Source organism: Pagrus major, chromosome 19, assembly GCF_040436345.1.
Source record: "Pagrus major chromosome 19, Pma_NU_1.0".
NCBI classification, from domain to species: Eukaryota; Metazoa; Chordata; class Actinopteri; order Spariformes; family Sparidae; genus Pagrus; species Pagrus major.
This window is the reverse complement of record NC_133233.1, coordinates 13,579,392-13,600,292: the sequence shown is the minus strand read 5'-3', so window position 1 is coordinate 13,600,292 and position 20,901 is coordinate 13,579,392. Positions and strand designations below refer to the sequence as shown.

Genomic DNA, 20,901 nt, shown 5'->3' with positions numbered 1-20,901 from the left:
CAGATTAGTAAAAGTGTTGTTACCTTTGCCAAGATGGTCATGTTTTAACCTGTGTCTGATTGTTGGTTGGTTGGTCAGAATGATTACACAAAAACTACCGAACAGATTTCCACAAAACTTGGATGGAGGAGACTATTGTCGGTCTAGAATAGAAACGAAAAAGGCACAAATCCAGGATTTTTTTCTCACTTTCTTTAACATTGTGAGTGTTTTTAGACATTTTCTTTGTCTCTCAGGATAGAATTAAAGGAGACTGTTGAGCCTTGGTGACGGTTACGGTTTCTAGTTACTATATGAAAGCGTCATATATGCATTTTAGATGAATGAGATGTACACACTGAAGTACCATCAGGAAAAAAGAATTCACATTGTACTTGCACACCTTTATGTTTATCATCAACTTCAAAAATGAATCTACGGCATCATTGTTTTTCAGTAACATAGATTGAAACTAAAGTTCATGTGTGTTACTGTACAGAAATTAGTGCTTGGAGTGATTATTGGGGGAAGGGGACTGATTATGTCTAAGGAAGCAGACAGTGGTTGAACTCCTCACCCCATGCATGAATGTGAGTGTGTGTGGGCCTGTGGTTCAGAGCCCCTCGCCAAATCAAAGCCCCTATTCATTAGCACTGTGTTAAATGAGCCCTGTGTTAGATTAGTAAGGAGGCTCCACAGACAGTCAACACACACACAAACAAAACTCGCAATCACATTTACATATACACACGCATACACACTACACAAGTACACAGCCTTGCATGTCAGACTGGACGATTTTAAGATTTATGAGACAGGGAGACCACATGAAAACATAACCACACACAATAAAGACTCCCACGCACACAGACACACAGACACAGACACACACAGACACACACACACACACACACACACAGTGGGTACTGTCGGCGCAGCATTCTTTTTAACTTCTAATCTCTCTCAGTCTCTCCCGTCACCTCCTCTAACAGCAGATCCTGGTTCTGGACTTGGCACTTACATAGCCCACCTCTGCCTCCTTCAGATAGCTCTCCAGACTCTCCAGTACATATTTCACCCAACCTATTGTAAAAGTGAGCTAAAGATGGTCTTTTGCGCAGTTAACTCATCTACAGCATGTCTAATGGATGGTAACAATTATAAGCAATGGGGCAGCCGGTATTGCGACACTGAATTAAAATGACTCTTTTATCTGGATATTCCACCAATTTTAGTGTGACTATTGGGAAATAAAATAAGTTTTACAAAACTGCGACAATAATGTGTGAATTCCAGGCGCTTCAGCCAAGTTCAACATATTACATAAGACAAAGTCTTCTTTGTGGTAACCCATTTATAGTGCGAGAGGGATTTCAGGTGAGAAACGATAATGAAGCAAAAGGGCACTTTTTTTAACATTTTAAATGTTATTACTACCAATGTTAATATAACTTAAAGCAATGATTTCTCCTCAAATGTAGCTACTGTAACTGTTTTACTGTACTTCTGACTACAATTCATGCTAGGATGTTTAATATGCACTAGACATTATGGTATATATAGTATATCTAAATATTGCAGAGAAATCTTCTGTAATTACCGCCATCAATCCATTTCCATATATTTCAATAAATGTGCAAAGCATCTACTTGAGGATGTGCATAAAAAAAAGAAATGAAATCTAAGGTAGTTGCAAGGTCAGATGCATACATTCTACATTCTGCCACCCTGTTTCACATTGAGTCCATTTTAACAAATCTATTCTCAGCTTCCTCTCTACTTCAGTACTTCAGTAGAACTATGTCAATTTTGTCATGTGAAGAGAGACTTGTTAGAGCAGGTTAAGGACAGTCTATTTAACTCGTTAGCAGGCCTAACACATCTTTGATGACTTATCCTGCACTAGGAGGAGTACGTTCCTTTTTTCGTCCAATAAACGCTTTCTTTTTTTTATGATGCTGCCATGGATGTATAATTAGAGGAAATTAGGAGTGTGTTGCTAGAGACCTAACCTCACGGATTACTGTACAACGCACATTCCTGTTTACAGGAAACATGTCACCATGCCGAATCAACTAGCATTCTATTAGCCATTTCATGGTGACTTTAAAGTGTCAAAAATCAGGATTGCTAAATTACCTAGGTTGGTAAGCACATGATAAAATTCAACTACATGTAAAGATGAGCACAAGCAGCAGTGAATAAGTAATAAGTAATGTAAAATTACAAGAGAACAATGTAATATATATTAAGCATACTGATTATTTAGTATCATCTTAGTTAAAGTTGTGTGTTGTAGCTAGATTTGTCTTACAAATGCAAGCGAGTGCAAAAGAAAGCTAATGATTTAATGGCTGATGCAGCAGTTTGTGAATATTGTTACAATGGTGACCTGGATCCTCCCATGGCAAAGCGCATGCAGGGTAACATGTAGAGCAATGTAAGATAACCAACAATGTGAGAAGCTACTGAACTTACAATATTTTGTTATTTCATAAGAGTGAGTTTTATCACCCACGGTATATTCGGGGTTGTGATCATCTCCAAATGATCTCTTATCTTAGTTCTTAAAGATAAAATAGTTATAACCTCTAATCTGTAACTTTTAACAATTGTGATCTGGCATGATCAGGTAATAAAAGTCACATTAAACATAACAACATATAAAACATAAGCAGTTCTTTTACTTACTGGTCCATATATATAGCAATCTCAAAAATCATATCATATGTTCTATTTTCCCATGAGCCTAGTATTCTACTCATATAATAAAAATAGTATATTGTATTTTCCACAATCTCACTCAGGATATGGTCACTGTTATCTACCCATGATGCAGCTGGTTAAAGATCACAATGTCTGTCAAAATCCCTCCTATAGCCCAAGGACTTTACGGCACTGACTTTCAGAACTCCATAATATTGTTACATAATTAATACATCACAGTGATTTTTCTCATCTCCAAATCTGCCACCATCAGAGATGATTAAAGATTCCCATGTGGTCTGTGTAAAGTCTTAATTCTCCAGTGGGGGAGTATAGGACCTTGGCTGGAAGTCCTGAAGAAAGAATATCAGATTTGTGATTTTATTTCAAATTAGAGCTTAAGCCTTGGACTTTCATATTAGTAGAGTCCCTATTGAGAGAGAAACCTCAATCTGATCAAGTCTCATTACTTTAGCAATTAAAGTTTCACCCCTGGGGTCTTCCCCTTAACTCCTGCCCCCCGCCTCCTTCGCCTCCTCCTGTCTCCGATCCTTTTATTCTCTCCTCCTAGCCATCACATGTTTTTGCCACCAAGGTGGAGGAGAGGAGAAAGGGAGAGTGGCTCGCGCAAATCCTTGATTGACCAAAGTCTATCCTCCATCTAGGATTACGAATAGAAATGGAACATTTGAGGACAAAGGAAGGAGGGGTGAGATGGGAAGAGACAGAAGAAAAAAGAGAGACTGTGAGTGTGAGTTGCAGAGTTATGGGCAGAGAGAGAGAGAAAGAGAGAGGGAGAGAGAGGGGGAGACAGAGAGAGAGAGAGAGACAGAGACAGAGAGACAGAGAGAGAGTGAGGGTGGCTAATATAATTGAATTAAAAAGATGGAGCAGGGCCATTTCTAAGCAGGTGGGAGTGTGGAGTGAGAAAGAGCAGGCGAGATATTAACTTCTAATAAAAGAGAGATTAGAAAGTGGCTAGGAGGACTGCTCTGTCTTTACCTGTGGGAGTGACGGCCCCCACATAACCTTTCACTGCAATATGCACACTGATATTGGCCGCTATATTCTGAGTATACCCCCCAACCCCACACACACACACAAAGACAAATGCATATAGCTACACAAGCATTCATGCACGCACCTGCACATGAATGCCTGTGCATGAATGCTTTGCACCCAAACAAACCATACATACTGTATATACACACACATATACATAGAAAAAATATGCAACATTTGTGGAGACACACACACACACAGTCATGAGTGCAGTGTGACAGCAATGCATTATCAGCTCTCATTCAATGATCCAACAGGCAGCAGCCATCAGATAATGAAGACGCAGCTCTTTGGGAAGCCGCCGCTATACAGACAATTAATTAACTAATTGGTCTAACGAGCTCGTTAAATCCAAGCTTTTTTGGCAGCCAGTGTGAATACATTAACAAGGCTAATTCAATTAAACAGGTGCAGATTTCACAGCTGCCTCTCTCACGGTCGCACACACACACACACACACACACACACACACACACACACACACACACACACACACACACACACAAATCCTACAGGTGTTGTGTACATGTTCGCTCCATTTGACTCTGATGTCTTCCTCAGCGAAACCTTGGCATGCGATCAAATGTATAATGATATGCAGATCAAGTGGCGTGTAGTTGTGTGTTTGTGTGTGCATGTCTGTCAGTGCTTGTGCCTCAATGGGCCAATGTGCCTTTGAATTAAAAGTACAGCTCAATAGGCTCTAGCAGCAATGGTAATTTGTATAATTGAAAGAGTGCACAATGTGTGGGTGGAAAAACTGATTGAAGGGCTATGAAAGAACAGTTAAAATTTAAATAAAATCTTTTTTGTGAAGCACCTTGTAACCTTCTTATGAAAAGTGTTATAAAGCTTATTAATATTTTTAGTATTTATCTTTGCACAGAAAGCCAGAGGTCAACCTTTAAGGTCAGCAAAAGCTTCTCAAAGACATATAACTTTTAAGTTGCTTGGAAGATTTTGAATATTCTACATTCATGTGTGTTACAATTTGTAACATGTAGCATAAAAAAAAAGTTTGAAGCATGCATTTATGTTTACTTTCAGTCTTACTTTTTAGCTTACTCCATCCAACTCTTCAGTTAGTTTGTTAATCCTCGCCTGTTTCTCCTCCATCCTTCTTTTAAATATGGTGCTGAGCTCGCCCCACAAAGACACCACTTTGGCCTCGGCCTGGAACACAGTCGGTGGTTCACATTAGCTGTCGTATAGTTCGGTCAAAACTGTGGCATTTGTCACTCTTTTGCTTGTGTGTAGTCTTCACGCAATTCCTCCATTATGAGAATTGACAGAGAATAAATTATGAGCAATAGAGAGTAGAGAGTTATCCTCATAAGAAGACAAAATCTCACTAACACTTAGATTGTTAAAGGAGACCTACTAATATCTATCTATCTATCTATCTATCTATCTATCTAAGGAGGCGTAAAGAGACAGGAGCTAAATCAGAGCGTCTCAGCTAGAGAGAATACAGTCACGCTGTACTGGACAGTATGAGAAAATGGATGCATTTGTTAACCATTAAAGCATGTAAACCTATTCTGGTCGTAGCCCAATATAAAATTATGAACCTGAAAATGTGCATTATATGTCTCCTTTAATATGATGATACCACTTTGAAAGAGGTGTATATAAGAGTGGCACGACACCGTCATAACCATGCCATGACATCTGTCATAAACAGGAAGGAGTCTTTATGAATGTCGATGACTGCTGTCATTAAGTGTCATTTGGTCAATTATGTAATTTCTAATAGTGTTAGGGTTAATTGACTGAATGATATTGCCTATATTCATATGGATGGATAGTATGCACTGAGATTACATCTACTGTACATACAAGCATAAATCCTACATGAGTCTACACACAAAACACACACAAACACAGCAGAGTGGGACTATTGATGACACAGCTTGTCTCAAGGTGATGGGCTAGTAAGTCTAATGTGTGATCGGTGTGTGTCTGTGTCTGCACGGTGATTTGGTGGGTTTGGTTTATTATGGCAGCAGCGACAGCAGAAGCTCCCTCATAGGCTGATAAAGCGCTGAGGTCGGTGGTTAGCTAAACTCCCATGGAGATGATACCACTGATTAATTTCCTCCGTCTTCATCCCACCCCCCCATCCATAGGTTCACCTTCTTTCCCTTCCCCCAGCCCCTTCAGCCACTGCTGAATATTAAATCAGTCCCCCTTTTTTTAATTTCCAGATAACCACAGTTCATTTCTCTTCAAGTGTCATATAGCCGTGACATGGTGTAGCAGCCTATATATTAGGGATGGCTGATGTGAGTTATTGTTATTGTTATCTTGTTTCCATTTACTGCCTGTGTGTCCTACTGTACACTACGCATGGCTAAATCATTACCTGCACATGTGGTGCAAATATCGAATAACACCATTGGTAATTTGCGGTGAAATTTCCTATCTTGACAGTTAGACATGCTCGTGCCCAATAGTCTCTGTTTGTACCATAAATATTGCCCGTGGCGTTTTGTGTAGTGTTTGTTTCCTGCTAGTTAATAGTGATGTTTGAGTGTATATGATTGTTTGTGTGTACACGTTGGCCAGGGAGAAGGAGGCGAGAGGTGAATCTATACTGCTGCTGTGTGTTTTCTCGTGATTTTGATTTTTGCTGCTGAGCTGTACCACTTATAGTCCAATGTTTAAAAGGTAATAGACACACAGAGAAGGAATACACAAGCAGTCCTGAGAGCAACCCTGCAGTTTGTACAACACATATATACATATATACCTAAATATAACATTTGGTGTGTGCAGCCACACCAAACACACAGACAGACACACACCATGGGTGCCATCACTCAATGTCCTAGCTGCAAATGAAATCTCATTCTCTCTCACAATTTGAGTAGCCCAGTCTGAAATATCTCTCTGCCTTCTGCCTCCCTACCCCCATACTTACTCGAGGTCTTCACTAAATCACACCCTGTTTTTCTGCACACACTTTATTCTCTTTCCTTTATTCAAAACACATGCTGACCAGAAATCATCACACACACATTTGTGTATTTGTCAGCGTGATTAAATATTTATTAACCCCTTGCATTTGCACATAAGTTAACATGTTGCTACCCCACAACTAGGCTTTGTCTTCCATTCAGACATGTAACAACAACAACAGCTGCTCTCACATTTCTAGCTTTTCCTTTCTTGCATTGTTGTGCCTTCCTATCATCATATTACTCCACATCACCTGCTTGCATAGCCTGGAACCTCGCCCAGGAAACTGGGGAAGTGGGAAGTGATTTGGAAAAATGAGGGCAATAAAAAAAAACAAAGGGATGAATGGAGAGATGTGATATAAGGTAATATGCTAACCCAATCAGCAGGCTGCTGTTTGCCGACAGTATAATCAACATATCGGCCTAATGTCATTACAGCTATATGAGAAATAATATTGCGTGAAATGATATTGCGTCGCGCGTGCATGATCGCGTGGTGCACACATGAGCGAGCTCACGTGTCCAGATGTATGTATCACCTACCATTTTCCTGACACAGACAGGCCTCCACACGCTCACGGTGACACAAAGATACACGGCATGAATTACGCTAGTTATTCCTGCATAAAGACTTTCAAGAAAGAAAGAACGATGAGAAGATTCCACTTGTTCAGGACGATTAACTGACTTGATGATTGATATTGATTAAATTAAAGAAGTGGTATTATTTTATCCCTCTGACAATTCATTTCATTTGTTTTAAGCTACAATTTTAAGAAGTTAAACTAGATTTACTTGAGAGGGTTATTGGCTAGATCAGTTAAAATCGATATTTATCACTTTACCCCACGCACACACACATACATCTGCATATTCACACACACGGACTGCCCACTGGCTCCGACACAAGAGGATATTAGTTAGTGTGTGGCTTCCATATCCTGAATGCATAAGGTCGCTGATGGCCTCTATTGACGGACACTGGCGTGAAGCCATCACTCAAGTTATGGAGCTTTAATTGGAGACAGCATAAAACGATAAACCAAGAAACATGCATGGCTGAACAGCCCAATGTAAACCATTAATCATAGAACAGGCAAAGACAAGTGGCCGCCACATACTGTACACGCATACACACACACACACTCACACACATACACACACACACGCAGGAGGGTGCACACAGCTGCAAAAGCACACATCTGCTGCCCTTGCACCACACACCTTGCATTTGTGTGCATATTTGCGCACACACACACGCACACATGCGTGGCAGAGACAAGTGTCCCAGTCACATATTCTCATGATAGATGACCCATTTAACTTTGATTTCTGAGAGAAATGAGCTCGCCAGCGATACAGGGTTACCACACACACGCACACACACACTCAGTCATTCATAACACACACACAGACAAAGATAATATACATGGGCTACATATATGAACTCACAGTGTACATTTTGTCTATATGTAAATAACAGCTTGCATTATTTTGTAGACGCATGTATTCATGCCCTCTCTCGCACTTGCTTCCTCACACACACGCGCACACACACACAGTGCCACTTATTTGCACGAGAAGGGTTATAATATGGGGATGATTTGTGATGTAAGCAATCAGAAGTGAGGTAATTCATCAGTAGCTGTGTCTAACACACATCTCCTCTGGTCATAAATACAAATCTGCACACGCGCGCACACATACACCTGCTTGTAAAATCTGCGCGATCCCACGGAGGAGAGAATAAATCAGACGAGCAAAAAGTTGGCATGAAGGCAAAACCGTTAATAACGCAAACCCACATAAATGTGCTCCCACACACATCACACCCTCTGCAGATAGTTGGAATAAAAAAAAAAACCCTGACAGACACGTGATATGTTTTAGGAAAGTTGGATTGTGTGTAGCCCTCTTCACATCTGTAAAGCCTGGGAAACAAGCCACTGGTGTTGTCAATATGAGTTAGTTTAAAATGTTTGTTATGAACACAGTTTGTACAATGTTTCTTTAATCTTTTTATATAAATAAATCTGGCTTGACTTGACTTTGTTTTATTACTTGACTACTGTATATTATGAATAGCAACTTTCAAATATGCAGTTCGGCGCTGCCATCTCATCTAGCACTCGCGCAGGGTTGGAAAAAATATGAAACAGGAGATAAAACAAAGGCCTGAAAATGATTAAGAGACAAGACCGTATTACCTGTACATTACACTTACGGCAGTATGTGGGTAAAAAAGCCATGAAAATGTTCAATAAAAACGGGGAAATCCAGGGGAATGACAGAGGACTAGGAAATATAGAGATTTGTTTATTAGACAGCAATTGGAGTTCATACAGATGTCATTGATTTAGAGGCGGCTGTGAGAAACTTCTTGAAAAGATGTATTCTCACATTAAAAAGGAAAGATGAGAAGTGACTGCTGCTCTGACTGGAGCTGGAAGGTTATTTTTCCAATTGGAAGCAAGTAGAGAGACTAAGAAAACTCAAGGTCTCTGTGTCAATAGGTTAAACAACTCATGGAACCAGAGCAAGAGAAAACAGAAAGTACAAGCATTTATATTCTCTTCTGTCTGTAGCGTTTCCTAATGTTTTTGTACAGAAGTGTGGCTGCTGCCAAAAACAGAAGCCTTTCTCTTCCAGCTTTAGTCCCAAGAGCAATTAATTTTTGCAAAGTGATAATGTTGTAGTCCAGTGTATTTCTCACTTGGTCCTTGATTGCAAATGTTAACGCCCCACAATGCACTGCACCCCACCACAGCCACTGTCCGGTGACATATGACACAGTGTTGATATTTAAACAGATGGATGGCGCATTAGAAGGATAAAAACCTCCCAAACACACACAAACACGTACAGCACGTGCACACACACGTTCCATACAGCGGTTGCAGCCCCTCAGCGCTCCTCTGTCCTCACATGCTTGGTTTCCCCATCTAATTGCTGCCATTCGTCAGTGTGTGTGTGTGTCTGCGAGTGTGTGTGTGTGTGTGTGTGTGTGTGTGTGTGTGTGTGTAACAAGTGCCCCAGTACTTTGTGTTTTTTGTGCTTCTTCTGTGATTCTGTCACCGCGCATTTACAAACAACTGGTGAAAAGAGAGAAAGTAACAGATGATCAGACAGACAGGTAAGAATGGGAAGAGAGAGAAAGACAGGAAGACGCAGAGAAACACACACACACACACTCGCAGAACTGTCACAGTGCCATAGGGCATACTAAACCTGTCAGCATTTAAACCTGCTGGCTTGTACTCTGGCTTGCCAAGTGGAATTAGTCTCACATAATATGCCAGCCTCTTTATCGAAAACAACAAACACCTACTTTAGTTATACTGTATAAATATAATAGTTTAAACACAATCATAATCTCTCGCACCTGTTACGAAAAAAGTATGCATTTGTTACTTTTAGCCACTCTTCCCGCAGTGAAGACATTAAGGATGTGATTATGCAGATACAGAAGCTGTTAAAAATCAGCAAAGGAGGTGTGTGTAAAAAAAAAAACACACCCTTGATCATTGGTGCAGAATCTTCCAAATAATTCTTCAGCATGGAGCAAATCAAAACTCTAAGAGCATAAAACAAGTTAATTGCAACTTAACTTGACTTGCATCTGATGCTGACATGTAAACAAATGACACTGATTGCACTCTTTTGGGCAATCATGAAAATGTGACTGTGCTGATGAGTAAACCTGTTTATGTACTGCGTGGCCGGCTTGTGTGTGTGCGTCTGCAAAATTACGTTTATATGATAGTGTGTCTGCGTGTGTTTAATAAGAAGGTCCACATTATTACTTTTTTTTTTCTTTCACATGTGCCCGCGTGCGTCTACGTGTGTGTGTACGTGAGTGTGTTCAACATGATAATTTGTCAGTTTATGTTGTGAGGGGGGCTAAACAGATAAGCAATCCACAGCTCAATCCTTCATCCTGCTCTGATTATAAATCAGCTGGAGCTCTCAGAAGCAATCAGCAAGAGCAATCTGCAGCCGGCACAGACACCTTATCAATCAGAGGGCACCATCACACTGTCACACACACGCGCACATAAACCAACCAAATACACACTCGCATGTTTGTATGGTCCTGGACCCACAGACGGGCTCACACAAAACGCACACACCCGTAGACACAAAGACAGGTATGCCGCAATTGTAATTCTACATCACCACCCTGCAGCCTCTTTCCTCCTTTTAAAACTTCCTTCTCTTTTCTCGCATTTTTTATTTATTTTTTTTGTCTTGTGAAACAGGATCACAGAGTTGCAACAAGAGTTTCATCCAGCGAGCTGCCTGGCGGCCACGGAACTGTGCCGAGCGAGACACATCACTCCTAATTACAGTCTGATATTAATAACAGAGAAAAATATTAATCTTGGAGGTAAACACTAAGCCGCTTAAAGGAAAATTGCAAATAAATCAGATTATCTTATAGGAATATCCTCCGAATGGGCCGAGGGGGTAATGAGAAACCTGGGCCCAACCTCTCCCTCCTTCTCTTCTTCTCTCTGTCATTTCCCACTCCCCACTCTCCTGTGGGATTGAAAAAGGTGTGACTGTGTGTGTTCGTGTCTGGGTGTGTGTTTGTGAGCACATCTGTGTATTTATAAAACTGAAGTCCCACCCCACCTCCACACCCCTCCCACCACCACTTCCAGCATCACCTCCCTCCATCTCTCTCTCTCTCTTTGCTGCTGTATTCATTTTTCACCTCCAATTTTATTTTTTCATCAGTCGGGGGGGCGCCGCCGAGCAGATTCAATTAGGTTCTATGATTGGGCCACTGGCATTCAGCGGGGTCATGGAAAGGTTAAAGAATTCAGTGGCACAAACATGATTATGGCTCTGTAGCATTTGATCAGAAGTAAGGTTTGTCACGGCAAAGTGGAGCCCCTCTGTTTCTTGCACCGGGACCACCGGTTCGGCCCGAGTGTGATGTGAGAGCTGTTCCACGTGTTGGTTCGGTTGATTCTTCCATTGGATGGTAATTACATGCTGAAGATGCTGGTTATACAGCAGGTATGAAGAGGTGTACGGAGATATATGCACAAGTGCATGTGTGCACACAGGTGTGGCATGCTGCTACAACAGCAAGCATGAAAACACGCAAACATAAAGGCACAGATACATTAATTCTCTCTTTTTCCTTCTCACTCACTCACTCACACACATGCACACACACACACACACACACACACACACACACACACACACACACACACACACACACACACACACACACACATTCAGAGAGTAGCAGAGTAATAAAGCCCACCCTTGCAGTGAAATTAAAGCTAGTCAATGACACTGCGTGCTGAGTACACACTAAATCATTTTTATACCCAGATGAAATAGCCAACATAATACCAGCTCTGCACATGTATCCAATATCACCTGGAGACTATGAAAAAAAACTAACAAAAAAACCCAACAACTAATCAAATATCATATTGGATGTGTCAGACTCATGTCAGAACAAGAGATTAATACTAAATATAGGAAATATGGTACAATAACAGTGTGAGATCTTTTTATATTCAAAATGACCAGGCAGCAGAGAGCACATTATGAGATATTGGATTGATAAACAGGCTGCGATGCTGTTGTTCGGTGAGTATAATAGAACAATAACGTTGCTCCTGGGTTAGCAAAGATTGCATTATGATTTTAATGTGTTTTACAGACACAAGCCCTTCACCGAGAGGAAATTATGTCAATAAATAAGCAGCCTTACATTTTAAAACAAAGAGAATCATAGTCAATGAAAAAAAAAAAAGAACGTGCAAATATAGAATGGGGTTTGGTTACTATCAGATATCTTTCACAGCCATGCTGGCACACAAATATGCACATCTCCCTGACACATTGTGAACTCAGAAACACAATGTACTGTCTGACGTTTATTTAAACAAATGTGATATCTGAGCATATGTATGTTTTAAATATTAATCCAAAAAATTTAAATACAGGGAGCTCTTGCGTGAATTCTTTGATTATCAATATCTGAAAGCGACACTTCACCAATGTGCCTGTATCCGCATTTGCGCACACATATTTCTTTCCACTCACACCTGCATCTGCCCACAAACAGATTCATTTTGACAGTGCGTGTCAATCATCTCATTTTGGGGGTGACTGTCAATCATCTCCTTCCCTCAAATCACCAGAAGCCATAGCCATCAGGGAGCTTTCCCATCTGCCACTATCTGCCACTTCAGGTGTGGAACACCAGCCAGACGCAGCCAGTCAATAGAGCTGTTTGGCACTCCAGTCCCTTGCTGCGGCCCTAATTGCCGGTGCAACACTGAAATATGTCCTACACTCCCCAATTCTTGTGAACCCCCGCCCGCAAACTAAGCAATCCCCATTCCATACTCAAGATGGGTATTTACATGGCCCACACCGCGGAGAGCAAACAAGCTCATTTAAAAGTTCACATGCTAATGTGTGACATTTAATCCAAACTTTACACGGGGAAAAGGACACGCAACAATAGATTTTGATTCCTTTCCTGTCCGTGAATCTCATCATCTTTCGCCTTCCATATTTATGAGTTGAAAAGGCGGGACACCTTAGAGGGGAGTGAAGGGAAGCGACCGGGAGTTTACTATTTGGAAATTGGGCTGGTTAGTGATATTTGCACTCCAGGGTCTCCTTCTTTGTTGATATTGTTTATATGCAAAAATGACTGCCACATGGCACAAATCCACTGAATACTGTAGTTGTTAAGCAGATCACTTCACATGAATGTAGTATTTCATCATTACAATATCATCAATTTACTGCTTTTTTTTGCTTTTCATGTCTGCAAGCTTCTCATCTTTAGCTGTCGAGTTTCAGTTTCACCAGCTGCACGACAACTGTATGCAGTATCAGCTGCAGCTAATTAATGTAGTTAATTTCATGAGCTGGCCGAACCACAAAGTGAAAATCTTTCTTTGTCAACAGTTGTCTGGTAAATGTGCTATGAAAGGCAGTGTCTGCATGCGCGGCCAAAGACAATTTCCTAGAGATACACCACTCTGTATCATTTTCATACTTCAGAAGTGTGGAAAGAATGGAGAGTGGAAAAACGGAAAAGTCAGCCAAAAGGGCTGCGGTTGGGAGGGGTAGCTGGGTCTGTGTGCAAATGTGTGTGTGTGTATATATTTGTCTCCAGCTGCATTTTTGGTTTCACCGGCAGACACATAGGCACATGCACTGCATATTTTATTCCCATGCAGATTTATGTTTAATCTAGAGTTTATTTATAGGTGTTGAGTATGAGGAATTATTTTGTTTTTGAAATCTTCACTCCTAGGGGTCACTCCCATGATCACTCGCTGTATTTACTGTGGTTGCATATATTTAATTTTATCATTTATTTCCCCCCTGGATGTGGGTGAAGAAGATAAGATCAAACTGCACTGACCCCCATGGGGAAACTAGGCCTTATGAGGCCAGATGAGACCAGGTGATGAATTTTCATTGCATTTATAATTTTTTTTCAGGCTGTGGAGTCAATTTTCAAGCTCAGGGTAAGGACACACATGAATGCAGTGAATGTTTTTTTCTTGTCTTTTCGTCTCATTCGTCTGGTGAGACTCTGACAGCTCCCTGTCGCTCCACCTGCTTCCTGCTGACCTTCCAACCTCAGAGAGACAGAGTGAGTGTGACGGGAAACGGCTCAATAGTATTTGAAGAATGACAATGCAATAATCCCTATATAACCTACTTTGAAGCTTAGTTGGATGCAGGGTGATTACATTTCATATACTGTATGTGTCTGTCACAATTTAGGGCACCTGAGGTTTGAAAAGAGACAGTGTGGAACAAGAATAAATGGAAGTTGGTCAAATTAACAGAATGAAAAAAAAAGACACAGATGGACCTACAGTGTGAATTTTTGTGTCAAAGAAAAAGGTTTGTGATGTACAAATACTCAGGTTTTGTCTCTCTCTCTCTGTCTCTTTTACACACACACACACACACACACACACTCACGCACTCACACAGATCGACCAGGACAGGCCAGGGATGAGCACACCCCATCTGATCTGTGGCCCGTTCATTCATTAGACCCGTGCTCTCCCCTATTGATTTCAGCTTAAATAATGAGAAAGCTTATCCAAAAATCTTTAGCATTTGGGCTCCAACTTAAGGAAATCGATGGGGCCATTTCCCATTTTGAACAGCACATACGCAGGGGTTTTATGTACGGTGAACGGGACAAATCCCGATGCTGATAAATCAATAGGCCTTTTTGTCGATGGACAGGCATGCTTGCACACACACATACATGCATACATGGACACACATGGCTGATAAATGGTATTTTTGAGGCAATTAAAGTGAGCTGTAAACATATGAAGGCCAATCAATTGGTCAGTGAGGTCTATTATCAAGGCTTTAACACTGATTTAGAAGGGGCTTTAAGGAGCCAGTGGCTTTAAGTGTGGCACAGTCACTTATGCAGATCAGTGGCAGCTAGAGACCTGCACAGATCAGTGGTGCAACGGGCTAAGCTGCTCCAGCAACAAGATAGTATGCATGTCACCAGTTCAGAGCCCCAAAGGAAAAATGGGGGACATTTGTAATTGTTGACAGTGCTGATGACTACAGATTTATCAATCAATTGATTAGCTGTCAACTACAGAATTAATAAGCAGCTATTTTGATAATCAATAAATCAGTTTGGATATCATTTTTTAGAAACAAAGTCAAAATTCTCAAGGTTCTTAAATATGAAAATGTTCTGGTTTCTTCTCTTCTAATCCTCTACGACAGTAAACTGAAAATCCCATTTTTGTTTATTAGCTCATTAGCTCATTTTCAGTTCTGGTATTTAACCGAGTTTGATCTTGACCAAAAACAGACAATATCGTAGCTAAACACCTATGAATTATATTTTTGCTGTTCATCAAATCTTTGCAAACAAATAGCATGATCAGGAATTGCCCCCATATTAGCTCCCTCTTAGCCATAGGCGTTGTTGAAGAATTGTATCACACATTCTCTCCATAATTCATACAAAAAAAATGCAGTTTGCATCTTGGTGAAATAAGCAGAGGGGTGGGGAGGAGCTGTGTGGTGGACAATTCTATTTTAGCAGGGGTAGACAAGCTTGTTAGGAGGAAAACGAATACATCAGTGCTGTCCACCCTCCAGGCTTTCCCCCCCGCTGCTTCCACTTTGCTAAAGGTGAGACACATGCGTTAGCAAAGCTAACCTACAGACAACATTTCCCTGAGGTAATTGGTTCCGCATTAATATTCATTTGATTCTGTATTCAGCGGCTACGACAAGCCTCTCTGCTTTGATGCTCTGTGCCTATGTCTCCTCGCCCACCACACAATGTTAACCCCACTTTTTCCTGCTATCTGAAATACCACCGTGATATAAAGCTCAACGAAAACCTTTCTCCCGTCTTAGTGTGTTACTTTTGTCTCTGGTTTCTCTCATTTTGACTTGTGCAATGCACCCTGTTCTTTTCATTGCGCTGTTTCAGTCCAGTTGATCTGGTGCGTGTGCATGTGTGTTGCTGAGGCATGACATTTCAATTGTGCGTCCAATCAAATTGGCAGAGAGGCAGCGAGGAAGGTTGGGGAGTGATGAGGGGTGCGGGGGTGTTCCGAGGGTTGCAGACCAACCGTTACCATGGTGAACCACTTCTGTCAAAACCACCAAGGTCACAACTGCTGACCTGCAGTGTTATGGGACTTCTGAATAGCATACTGTATATGGACATGAGGATTTCTCTTCCTTTCTTTGCTTCTTTGTTCTCTTCCTTTTCCTTTCTTAACACAAGTCCCCTCCTTGCTTTCTGTTTTGCTTCTCTCCTTTCTTCTTCTTTCTTTCTGTCTTTTTTTTCATCTCCCTCTTTTTGTTTCCATGTCCCTATTTGTGTAACCACACTTCCTTCATTTGCCTTTTTCTTTCTTCCATATTTAAGATTGACTAATTGTGCCATTATGAGACCTGTGGTGTTGCTGAATCCATTATGTATGGCCTGTGCATGCAGTGAGTCTGAACACGGCCTGTTTTGAGTCATTATAATTCAGTTTGCTAACACACAGCCATTGTGCTAGAGCGGGGTTAGGGGAGATGGTATGATAAAATATTGAGGGCGAGCAAGGCAGCTGCAGATGCTAGCTGTCATGTGTGAGCGAATGAATGTTATGACAAGCATGTTTAAACATTCATGCGGGGAGGAGAGTTTAGGAGGGCTTTTCATTAACACCAATATGTCTTCGTCTCCCTGGTGCAGACACTGCTGGTGTAAGCATGACAACAACAGGGAGGAGAGGAATTAACATCCTGAGAGGAAACTGTCACCGACACACACATAAAGAGAGGCAGAAACACTGACACAAACGTACACATTTTATATCGGCTGAGCACTCTTCACTACCTCACATCTAACATGAAAAGTGCTAAGTGAAATTGACACTCTACTTTCAAACTCTAACAGACAGCAAAACAACTTTCTCTTGTTTACCAGAACAGCTATCTGAAAGTGTAACATTGCGTTCTGAGCTGATCAAATAGCTCACAGAAGAACTGAGCAACACATTCAAATGGAAAGAGTGCAATGGGTGCTCACATCAACTATAACAATCACACAACAGAAATGATTTTTCAAAGGAAGAATAGAGATGTGGGAGGTTTCTAGGCCAAACTTACATCACCCACCACGCTGTTAGGTTGTCAGGAGATTTGACCTGGTAGCAACAGTGCAATCTCTTGACAGTTCCTGGAGACTAGAGAGAAGAAAAGCTATTTGTGGCATTTGTTGGGAGCGGAGCATTGGCCAATGTGTTTACATAACCTCGACGCAGCTAAGCGAAGAAACACTTTAACAGGTCGGGGGTTGAAATAACAGCGCTGTGGTAAATGGGTGAACACTGTGTCCTTGTAGAAAAAGTTCATGTTCTTTTAATCTCTTACCTAGGCCTGTCAACATATCTGAGGTATGTCTATCTGTAGCTTTTGGTATAAAGCACATGGCATGCACATCACAGTGGCGTAGTAACAAAGCTCAACATCATTATTTTGTTACTGAGGCATTTTATTATGGAAGAGGTATACATGTTTAGCTCTATTAAATGGAGTGCAAAATCAATACCTATGCTGATGATCTCATGAAGTCAAATCAAGGCAAGGGAGAAAAAAGAAGCATCAAGTATTCTCAACATAAGTGGCTTTGACTTACAAGATGTGTTTGCATAACATGAGCTTAGGATAATGTCATAAATGGCTTTAAATGCTGCAAGGTGCATTAAAAATATGCACAGTCATCGGTTTTACCTACACCTTGATGCAAACATTTTGAATTAATCTAGTTTTCATTGGTCAAGCAATTCCATTTTGATATTCAAATTTGGCGTGTGTGCGTGCCAGCGCATGTTCGTGCGAGACTGATCTAATCAGTCTTAAATCAGTTAATAAGCCAAGGACACAGAGGAGATGACTCAGCTGATGTGAGCATAAGCTAATATTAGCATCTCACCCTCCGTTCAAGACCTGCACTGCACTGAGAGGCATCCAGTATTTGGTCTTCCCATTACAGAAGTGCAAGCTTTGGACGTCAGGTTAGCTCACCGCGGTGAATTCCATTAGCACATTAGCAAATGTGCCATGACCTAGTGCTAATGTTGGAAGCAGCATTTAATACCATATCCTTTTTTTTTTTGCGAGTGAAGTTTGAGGTAGCCCTTAAACTCTTCTAAAAAAGAAAACCAAGGGCAATCCACATAAATGAAACAAAGACATATAGATTGATAGGTTTAATCTGATGTCACTATGTTGGTGTTTTACACAGAATATCATATTTATTGTTGCTCCAGGACCAACTATGGACACTAAGCTCCCTTATTATGTCCTGTTTATAAAAGTTTTCTGTCTCAGTTAGTTTAGGTTTAGGTAACAACAATAATTGGTTGGGTTTAGGCAACAAAAATTCTTGGTTAGGTTAAGGCTAAAGTAAATACTTTATAAGGTTTAGAAAACAGAAAAAACTTGGTTAGGTTGAGGCAACAAATATACTTGATTAGGTTTAGATAACAATATACTTAGTTATGTTTTGGAAAAGATGGTGTGGTTTAAAATAGACAATTTTCCAACATTAATCCAGTGTTAGAAAGGAGAACTTCTCCCATGTGCGTATTTTTTCCGGTCTTTTAAAGTTATGACGTTACAAAAATGATGTTTTGTGAGCAACATTAATTATGATGTTTCAGGAACAACACCAAAGTGACGATATCAAAGCATGCAGACAGATAGACAAACAGTTAGACAGACAGCATGTAGCTGACAGATGGATGAGAAAAAATCTCATTCTTAAAGATACTTGTCTGAGCTCCAATGCACAACTCGCCTCAAAAAATCCTGACACTGTGTTTTAATTGAAGCCCTCCCACTGTCAGCCATACAGACCAGATGAGGGCTACTCTGTCAAAACTAATTTTCAGTTACAAACTCCACACGATAAACTGCATGCCAAATGTTGCAAACACAGGCGTAAAGGCAAACAAATGTACACACGTGCATGAATACTTGGTACATACAAACATACACTCAAGTGGGCACACAGAAACCTAAACTGACTATTAATTAAAAGCCAGAACATGCAGCTCACTCGGGGAGGGGGCGGCTTGTGACACCACAAATGTGGGAGACTTCCTGTAAGACATAAATCTGTTGTATTCTCTCTCTCTCTTTCCTAGGCACAACAAAGACAGTCTTGTCTGGGTGTTTCTCTCCCTTCTCTCTCCTCGCCATTCATTAGAAGCACAAGAAGTCGTGGTCAAGTTCAAAGAAAATCGTACATTCTCCGTCATTCAGTCATTCATTCATTCCCTCTGTCTTTTTCTTTCCATTTTGCTCCGGCTTTTACTCATTTCTCCCTCCCTCTTTCACTCGCTGTCCCTCTCCAAGTCTCTCTCCCACTCCTCTCTAAACACTGTCTCCTCCACATGGCCCGGATAATGAGTGGCGAAGCTAAACGAGAGGAAACACGGCTCACTATTAGGATGGGAACGCTGACTGAAGGTTTTAAATAAACGGAGAGAACTTGAGGCCAAATTGTATTTCCAAGGACATAAACTAATGGAGCAGGCAGACATTCTCTTGAACAAATACACACTCTGTTTAAACTACCATAATAGTTGTAAAAATATACATGTCCATGTGGATCTAACTGAGAGAGAAGCTGGCGGAAGGCAGCAGGAATGCGTATTTCCTCACATATGCATGTAGAAAAACAACAAACACTGTGAATGAATGAATTGGATACCGCTTATTTCCTTGGCGTGAAAAGCCTATTACCCCGCATTCAAAAACAGAACAATAAGGACACGAAAAAATACAAATGCTTGTCTACGTCATTGAGAACTAATTAGGCAAATGTGTTTTCTTAAGTGTCTCTGATATGCTCTCAGGCATATAAATCCACACCCACGTATAAACACAAAGAGGAGCCCTGCCTGCCTCACTCTATGAGGTTAATTGGGTTATCTAGGCTGATTAGCATAACTAATTAGGATGCTTGTTAACAGATAAGTATTATTTATTCAATTAGCGCTCTGGGTGTATGTTAGAAGCTGTGCATGTGTACAGATCCCCTTCATCACTGGCACAAGTTCAAATGGAAAATGAAGCAAAGCTAAGTAGGCATGAAGTGAGACCTGTGGGTGTGTGTGTGTGTTCACTCCATCATCTATCTATTCTACAGACACAGATGCTCACCATCAGGTGCCAGACACCCCCCCCCCCCCCCCCCCCCCCCCAGACACACACACACACACAGACTCACACATGCACGAGCCAAGCTTGCCATACTGCAGCTCTTAAATCCCTAATCATCATCATTAGGCTTCTGTTTAGCATAATTAGCATTGTTAACCAGATGAGCTGAGTCGAGTCAGGCTGTGCCAGTCACAGCAACTGACATATGTCACCCTTCCGGCACCTTTCCAGGCTGTTGAAGAGGATACTTGTCTCCATCAGGTGGGTTTATGGCACATTTGCATGTTTTCACTGATTGCTGATGGATAATGTCACAGCTGATGTAGCTGGCACATTCTGACGCAATGTGTGCAGAAAAAAAAAATGTCCAAAGGGCTGATTTCTTTTTTGAGGGCAAACGGCTTGTAAAGTGACACAGCTCTTGCAGTTATATCAGTTAATGGAACAATACTGAGCTCAT

The 20,901-nt window shown here is 41.0% G+C and overlaps 1 protein-coding gene across 1 annotated transcript in view; it reads right to left on the bottom strand.

Moving 5' to 3' along the window:
• Nucleotides 1–20,901, bottom strand: part of LOC141014320 (uncharacterized) — a 97,699-nt gene that overhangs the window by 50,405 nt on the left and 26,393 nt on the right. The window lies entirely within an intron of this gene.